This window comes from Elephas maximus, chromosome 1, assembly GCF_024166365.1.
Source record: "Elephas maximus indicus isolate mEleMax1 chromosome 1, mEleMax1 primary haplotype, whole genome shotgun sequence".
Classification (NCBI taxonomy): Eukaryota; Metazoa; Chordata; class Mammalia; order Proboscidea; family Elephantidae; genus Elephas; species Elephas maximus.
The window spans coordinates 75,910,878-75,920,322 of NC_064819.1; the positions used below are offsets into that span (position 1 = coordinate 75,910,878).

The 9,445-nt window shown below is 38.4% G+C and overlaps 1 non-coding gene across 1 annotated transcript; it reads left to right on the forward strand.

Annotated features, from left to right (window-relative positions):
- The first annotated feature begins 1,729 nt into the window (after positions 1 to 1,729).
- On the forward strand, positions 1,730 to 1,811 carry TRNAS-GCU (transfer RNA serine (anticodon GCU)). The gene has a single exon. It is a non-coding gene; the product is annotated as a tRNA-Ser (tRNA).
- Positions 1,812 to 9,445: the final 7,634 nt, after the last annotated feature.

Sequence of the window (9,445 nt, forward strand, 5' to 3'; positions counted from 1 at the left end):
TAGGGGTCGGAATTGACTCCACCGCAACGGGTTTGGTTTTGGTTTTGGTTTTGGTCATAGGGTTTCCAAGGCTGTAAATCTTTATGGAAGCAAACTGCCATATCTTTCTCCCGCTGAGTGGCCGGTGGGTCTGAATCGCCCACCTTACTGTTAATAGTCGAGCGCTTTAACCACTGCGCCACCAGAGCTCCTTCCGTAAAGATTAAAAAACAAACTCATTGCCCTAGAGTCGGTTCCGACTGGTAGAGACCGTATAGAACTTGGTAGAACTGTCTAGTGGATTTGAACTGCAGACCTTTTGGTTAGCAGTCACAGCACTTAACCACTGTGTCACCAGGGCTCGAATCTAGATCTAGAGGTCAAATTTATCTCCAGAAAACTTTTTTATTTTTCTAACATCAGTACAGAAACGCCAAGTTCTCTGGGAAAACGCTAAGTCCGTCCGGGAAAAGACTGTATATACGGTTGGCACTGCTAATGGCAGGTGGGGATGCAGAGAGACGGATTTGGCGCGGGAGGTGGGGAGGTCGCCACCTCCAGAAAACTTGCTCTTCAAGACTCATCTTCAAAATTGTCTTTATTTATGATTGACTCTGATTTTTTTTTTTTTCTGATTAGTCAGAAATCACTGTGAGTCAGAATCGGCTCAAGGCAGCAGATTTGTTTTTCGATTTTGTGCTCATTCATCCGTGCATTTTATTCAATCCATCAAACAAACAGCTATTTTCTCCCTTTCCTTGAATCATTTTCTCCTCAGAGGTGAGTTTCTTAACGTTGTTAGCATCTTGGGAAATCTAACGAAAGTTAAGCAATCTCCTCCCTAGAAAACCACCACAACACACAAACTTTTGGAAAAACAAAAAGAAAAGCCAAAACTAAACAAACAAAAAAACCCCACAGAACTTAAAAAAAAAAAAAAAAAAATTCCTCTGATGGTGATGACCCAGGAATAACAGTCCCACGAATTAAGGATTCTTCTCTACGCAGTTTCATCCTACAGTATCAAAGAAGCGGCAACAACACTGAGCAGAAATTGAGCATTGGCCTACTCGGACCCATCATCCGATTTTCCAGACTGTGTCATTCACCATGAATTAGGAGTCCGGGTTAGCCTGCTCAGCTGCGGTGGAGTCCGATGGGACCGGTTCTGGCTTCTACGTGCCCCGGGGCGCGCTCTCAGGCTGCACGTTGAGCTGGCAGAGGCGCGGGAACCTGGTCCACCCGACGTCTGTGGGTGACAGCAAACTCCGTTTGCCCCTCTCCGCCCGGCCACTCCCACCCCGGCTGCGGTTTAACTCAGGTGGGCCTCCTGACCCGGGACCCAGGAGCCGGAGAAAAAGAGCGTCTCCACCACGCTTGTGAGTCCTGTAAAAGGAGACCCTGGTGGCGTAGTGGTTAAGTACTACGACTGCCAACTAAAAACGTCGGCAGTTTAAATCCTCCGGTCGCTCTTTGGAAACTCTATGGGACGTTCTGTTCTATAGGGCTGAGTTGGAATTGACGCGACCGCAATGGGTTTGTTTTCTGGTTTGGTGAAACCTAAATCCGTTTTTGTTTTGTTTTGTTTCTTTTCATTCGTAGCTTTTCCACTCCAATTCCTCGTCCACTCGAATGGAGATTAGCCATCTCCAAGTCTCCCAGAGGTCTCTCAGCCATCGTTTTATCTGAGCCCGCTAGTGAGTTGCTAAACATACAATCTAGAAAAGAAGTGCTGATGTGTTTGCATCGTGACGAGGTGGCCGAGTGGTTAAGGCGATGGACTGCTAATCCATTGTGCTCTGCACGCGTGGGTTCGAATCCCACCCTCGTCGGAGAAGTCTTTTTAGTAAAAAAATTAAAATAAAAATAAGAAACATTTCCATAAGTCTCTAGCCAGTGTGCCCAGATGTTCCCTTTGAAACTCTGCTCAGAGCCCTAATTTTAGCGAGAAAGCTATCCTCCTTATTCCACCGTTCGTTCTTAGCTCCTTAATTCCTTAACCTTCTGTTACTATGGTGTACTTGTGATTTACCTTTAACAAACTGAAATATTGTTTCCTTTGTGGTATATTTGGTGGTATATTTTCGATATTATCTAATTGGTTTACTTAAAATTAATTTTGGTAGGCTTCCTTCCTGGCGACTGGAGGAAACTTACAAAGGGGAGTAATGGCCCATAAAACAGTAAAGGAGAAGAGAGTCTGGTCGTTTCAATCTCCCTGCCTTTTTTTTTTTTTTTTTTTTCTTCTTTAAGAAATCATGACTACTGTGAGCAGTAAAATAAAATTCGTAAAAACCTTAAGGTCAACAGAAAAACACAATAGGACAGACATACCAGGGCAGAAATTCAATTACTTAGACTCTCAAAAACAAATTGACGAGAAGTGAAGAAACTTACAGCATTGAAGAGATGGACACAGAAGTTTAGAAAAGAATTGTTAAGAAATGTGAAGGTTAATTAGTTTCATGTGACAACCACACAAACCAAAAAATTTACTCTTGTATGCTCAGATGCTCTTTTCCAGGTCTTGGCTATATTTATACATTCTTCACATGCCCTCATAACATTTGCACAAAAATTAAATTTCACCTTTTCCAAGTGACAGTACATCATAATATTTTTCTTTTAAACTCAGTCTTCATGAGCACCTTGATAGCTGCATAATAGTCAAAGGAGTTGGTATACTGTAATACACTTTAGCCATTTTTCTGTTTTAGAGATTTATTTTCTTTGAGGAGAATTAATTGTTCAAAGGATTGTTGCAGAAATGGGTCAAAGGTTTTTAACATTTTATGGCTATTATTAATAATTAGCCCATCTGTTTCAATATCTGTTCCTTCTCTTTACAAAGAAGTCATGAATACATGAGGGACACAGTTTCCCCACAGTCACTTGGCAAGCTGGAGTTATGATTATTTACGTATTTTGTATTCCTATAAGATAGAATATATGTTATATATTCATATGTTTTAGACATATCCAGTAGATAGAGTAGTAGGGATTTTTCCAAATTTTGTTTTCTAATTATATTTTCATCTGCTATAAACCTATCAGTCCTTAGAATTATTTACTGCAACTATTTTCCTATTATTTTTAAGTAGATTAAAAAAATCAGAAATTTTTTAATACACTGAAAATTAGGGAAATTAATATAAAAATGGCCCTGTACCATCTCAGAGCTTCCATTTCTATTACTTTTTACAAAATAATGTTTTTTTTTAATTTTTAAACTTTTCATTGTGAAACTTATCACACATGCAAAAATACGTATAAAACATACAATGGCCTATAAAACAGAAAAGGAGAGAGCCTGGTCATTCCAATCTAGCCATTCTAATACTTAAGTAGTTACAAAGCAGGCACCTGAATAATTTTGATAGATCAAGAAGTAGAACATGGCACGCATCTGATAAGGGACTCTTGTGTCCCCCACTATCCCTTCCCCTCCCCAAAGGTAATCAGCAGCCAGACTTTTACTTTCATCACTTCCTTGCTTTTTCTTTATTATTTTTGCACTCTGTTTACCTAGACCCGAACTCTGTATACATCATATAACACATATTTATTTTTTACTTTTCATTATTAATGTATCTATAAGGTTCATTTTTTTTTGGCATTGCTATAGTTTATTTCCATTTTTGTATATTTCATAGTATAAATATACCACAATTATTTGTCATTTATATTAGTTCTCTATTGATGCATAACAAATTACCCCAAAACCTAGTTGCTTAAAACATTTATTATCTTCCAATTTCTGTGGGTCAGGATTCCGAGCGGGGCTTTGGTGGGTCCTCTGGCTCAGGGTCTCTCACAGGCTGCAACTAAGATGTTAGCAGAGGCTTCAGTCATCTCAAGGCTAGACTGGGAAAGGATCAGGTTCCAAGCTAACTGACATGGTTGTTGGGAAATTCATTTCCCCAGACAGTTGGACTCAAGACCTGTGTCCTCATCGACTGTTGTTTGGAGGCCACTCCAGTTCTTTGCCATGTGGAGCTCTCCACAAGACTGTCCATATGGTGGCTTGCTTCATCAGAGCAAGCAAGGAAGAAAGCTAGAAAGAATGTAAGACAAAAGTCACTGTCTTTTATAACTTAATTTGAAAGTAACATTCCATCACTTTTGCTGTACTATAGTTATGGAAAGTGATTTACTGAGTCTAGCTCACGCTCACAAGGATGGGATTACACAAAGACATGAAAAATTGGAGATCAGAATCATTGGGGCCCACCTTAGACGATGCCTACCACATCTCTTACAATGTTGATGAATATGTGTTTCCCTTTTTCACTATTATGAATTATACTCCTAGACCATTCTTGTTTCTGATGTATACTTGTCTTAGTCTAGTGCTACTATAATAAAAATGCCACACACGAATGGCTTTAATGAAGAGAAATTTATTCTTTCACAGTCTAGGAGGCTAGAAGTTCAAATTTAAGGTGCCAACTATAGGGGAAGGCTTTCTTTGTCAGCTCTGGGGGAAGGTCCTTGTCATCGATCTTACCTGGTTGAGGAGCTGCTCAGCACAGGGACCCCAGGTCCAAAGGATGTGCTATTCTCCTGGCTCTTGTTTCTTCATGGTATAGGGTCCCCCTCTCTCTGTGCTCACTTCTCTCTTTTATATCTCAAAACTTTGATTTAAAGTTTGACTTAAAACACAACCTCATCTTGTAGATTAAGCCCTGGCCTTATTAACTTAACTGCCTCTATTCTTGCCTCATTAACATCATAGAGGTAGGATTTACAACACATAGGAAAAATCAAATCAGATGACAAAATGGTGGACAATCACACACTACTGGGAATCATGGCCTAACCAAGTTGACACACATTGGGGGGACACAATTCAATCCATAACAATACTCAAACCCACTCCCGTCAAGTTGATTCTGACTCATAGCGACCCTGTAGGACAGAGTAGAACTGCCCCATAGGGTCCAAGGCTGTAAATCTTTACAAAATAAGACTGCCACATCATTCTCCCATGGAGCAGCTGGTGGGCTTGAACCACCAACCTTTTGATTAGCACCTAAGCACTTTAATCACTGAGCCACCAAGGCTTCTCTTCTGATGTATACATGAACACATTTCTGCTGGGTGTGCTTACTTTTAGTAAAAAGATGCCATTTTTTTTCTAAAGTGTTTCCATCAGCTTACATCCCACCAGCAACGAATGAGTTTCTCCATTGGCCCAAAACCTCACCTTCACATTGTGTTACCATTCTTTGTAATGTTGGTCATTTTGTTGGTTGTGTGGTGCCTTATCATTGCGTTTAATTTTCTATGATGAAAATATCCAACATACACAAAAGTAGAAAGAAGAGTTTAAAGAATCTGTAAGTCCCTGTGTGCCAGTCACCCAGCTTCAAATAGTTATCAATATTTTGTGAATAAAGAAAACCCTTACTTCCTGTTATTCTTTGGGATATTTGTACTGTGTCTCTAATGGATCAGAACATTATGTATGATTATACCTAGAATAATTAGTAATAATTCTTCAATATTATCCAATTCCCAGTCCAGCTCAAATTTCCCCCATTGTTTAATAATACTACAGGCTAGTCTGTTTATAATACACATAACTGGCCCTTTTTCTAAGCAGGTTTGTTTGTTTGTTTTTTAAAAAAGGAAGATATATCCTGCCTTCACTCAAAGGATATGAATCCTTTGACTTGTAGTCACCCGTTAGCTTTTTTACCTCCTGTACTTTGGTGTAAGCATCAGGCTCCTGTCCTACCACATTATAGGCACCAAACCATCTAAAAAAGAAATGAAAGAATCCCGGACTGCAAAGGGGCACGCAGCCTTTTGTGATGGCATAACCTTCCCTGCTGTGTGTTTCTCCTCTCCAGCATCCATGGCTGAACTCTGGAAAGCATTGACCATTTTGAGGAGTCTAAAAAAATTAAAAAATTATTATTTATTTATTTTTTTAATGATACATGGACACAGTTTCTGTCTCTGGCGCCTTGCCTCCTTGGTGATGGAACCTGACAGAAAGCTTTTCATCTGCTCAGAGAGCTTTCAGCTGTCCTGGAAGAAGGAAATCTGAACGATTTGGTTGGCGTCTTCAGAGAGTTGGAGCCATCCCTGAACATGGGTCTGAGAGTTTGCCCTGGGAGGGTACACTTCAATAGTGAGTAGAATCTCCTGTCTTCATCTGCCCTATTCACGTTTTACTCTGCTGTGGCTAACAAAGCGGAGAGACCTTGACTGTTCCCATGAAGCCCAGGACAAACAGCTACTAATTGTTCTGAGGAATTCCATCATATGTGAGGTAATTCATCTTTCTGAGGTCATAGAATTGGTATAAACTTTTCTCAACCCCTCATCCTGCAAACTCCTAACTAGCAAGGTGCTCTGAACAGCATTGTTATTCAAATGTAACGCGACAACTACGCAATTTTAAATTTTATAGTAGCCTTTTAAGAAAAATAAAACACAAAGGAAATGGATTTTAATAATATATTTCACTTAACCCAACATATCCAGAATATTATAATTTCAGCAGATACTACATTTTATGAATTATTGAAGAGATATTTTACATTTTTTATACTAAATCTTTGAAATCAACTGTACATTTTATACTTACAGCAAATCTCAACCATAATGAGGGAAGGACTCAATATCCATTTGTGGCTACAGAACTGGACAGTGGAAGTCTAGAACAGAGAATTTCAATTCGGATTTACCCATGTTCAAATCCAGCTCCATTAATTCTGTTCTCTGGATGAATGGGTGACAGTCTTTTTAAAACTCAAGTATATTAACCCTAGCCTCACAGCATCACAGTGACAAAAATAAATGTCCAAATTGTGCCTGTTTTAAGGAGGGGCTCCAGTGTATGTTGGTATTTATTATTGATCTTTTATCAAATTAGTGAGGAGTCATGGCATTTTATACTTGTAATGGATTAAATTGTGTCCCCCAAAATTATGTTTTGTAAATCCTAATCCTTATACTTGTGGATGTAATCCCATTTGGTAATAGGATTTTCTTTGTTGTGTTAATGAGGCCATATCAGGGTAGGGTGTGTTTTAAGCCAATCATTTTTGAGATATAAAAAAAGATTAAGTACAGAAGCAAGCTAGCAGAAATGGAGAAAGACTGATGCTACTGGAGATAAAAGAACCTATGAAGAAAAACTGAAACTACTTCCCCAGAACCAGTGCCCAGAATTCAGACTTTTAGCCTCATAACTGTGAGAAAATAAATTTTTGTTTGTTAAAGCCACCCACTTTGTGGTATTTCTGTTATAGCAGCAATAGATAACTAAGGCAATACTTCAGCTCTGAGTTTACTATGTAATAATTAGATGGTAGAGCTAAAAGGGGTGTTAAAGACCCTCTTTTAATTCAAGCAGCTTTATTTGGCAAATGATGGAACCCAGATTTAGAACAGAAAGAAACCTGCTCAAATTGGGGTGATTATTTAGAATTTACCATGTCCAAGATTATCTACATAAATCGCTAGCTATTTTTTTTTTTTTTTTTTATCACACAGAAAAGATGTCAAGCTCTAGCTTATTTCATCAAACAATATTTATTTTGGGAATCTTTCTTGGGCTGGGCATTGGAGATACAGTAGTAAACAAGACAAAATCTCTGTACTTGGGAAGCTGAGAGGCATTATATTCACTACTGAAAGAGGTCTTTACATCTGTTTCTAGCCACATGTAATTTACATCAAGAATATTACACTATCACAATTACACTGATGGATGAGTCATGACAAAGTGACACCATTATTGCGTATTACCTAGAAAAAGACTTAGACCGTTACAGTCTACCAGAAACCTTTGGTCCCACAATCCCCTACCCTCTCTAGCTTCCTCATCCCCAAATGTAACAACTATCCTGACTTGTATCACTACGGATTAGTTTTGCCTTTTTTTCAATTTCATACACTTAAGAGTTAAACATTAAGAATTATATGCAAGGTGGTGCCTGGCTGCCACTACTGACAGTCCTGACCAGGGACATAACAGGAGGTCCTAGATAGAATGAGAGAAAAATGTAGAGCAAAACTCAAATCCCTAAAAAAGACCAGACCTACTGGACTAGTAGAGGCTAGAGAAACCCCTGAGACTACAGCCCTAAGAGAAGCTTTGAACTTGGAATTGAAGGTATTTCTGCAGGTCACCTTTCAGCCAAATAATAAATTGGTTTTATCACCCATGAGTAATGTGCTCCCTTAAACAATTAACTATATGAGATCAAAAGGTCAACAGTTACCCAAAAGCAAAGATGAGAAGGCAAGGAGGGGAAGGGAAGCTAGATCAATGGAAACAGTAGAATGGAAATAATGAGAATGCTGACAATTGTAAAAACTGTATCAAATGGCACAAAACAATGTGTATAAAAATTGTTAAAGGGGAACCTAATTTGCTGTATAAACTTTCACTTAAAACACAATAAAATATTATTGAAAAAAATTACATGCAAGCTGACTTCTTTTGCTAAACTGAGATTTACTCATGTAGAATTATTCATTTTCTTTGCTTTATAGAATTCCATTGTTTAAAAAACAAAAACCAAACGCTTTGCCGTCGAGTTGATTCCGACTCCCAGCGACCCTATAGCACAGAGTAGAACTGCCCCATAGAGTTTCCAAGGAGCACCTGGTGGATTTGAACTGCCAGCCTTTTGGTTAACAGTTGTAGTTCTATTTAATTGTCTTTCTACTGTTGATGCACATGGATTGTTTACTGTTGGAAGCTGTTATGGATACGCATTCTCGTGCATGACTTTCCGTGACATGTTCTATCATCTGAGAATAAAGTTAGTGTATCTTTTGCAATCTGCAGGATTTTTATTTATTTATTTATTGCCTGATTGTACTGGCTAGAATATCAGTACAGTATTGAATACACGTGCTGAGAGTAGACATAAAAGACTTTTTCATGATCTAGGGGTAAAACACTCAATCTTTCCTGTTTTTAAAATATGGTGTTAGTTGTGGGTTTTTCGTAGTTCTTTTTCTATCAAGAATTGATATTGGACTTTGTCAAGTGTTTTTTCTGCATCTATGATTGTAATAGGTTTTTTTTAGTTTGTTAATATGGTTTATTACACTGACTGATTTTCAAATGTTAAACAAACCCTGAATTTTTGGGATAAGCCAGGAACACTTGATCATGATGTACCATTCTTTTAATATATCGTTGAATTTGATTTTCTAAAATTTTGTTTAGAATTTTTGCACCTATGCTCATGGGAGATATTGTTCAGTAGTTTTGTTTGTACTGTTTTTGTCTGGTTTTTAGTGACAAAATAATGCTACCTCATAAAATGAGTTTGGACAGAGGTTGGCAAACGTTTTCTGTAAGAGGCCAGAGAGCCAAAGCTTTACAGGCCATACGGCCTCTGTCACAGTGACTCAGTTCTGTTACTGTAGTGGAAAAGTAGTGATAGATAATATGTAAATCAATGGGTGTGGCTGTGACCCAGTAACTTTATTT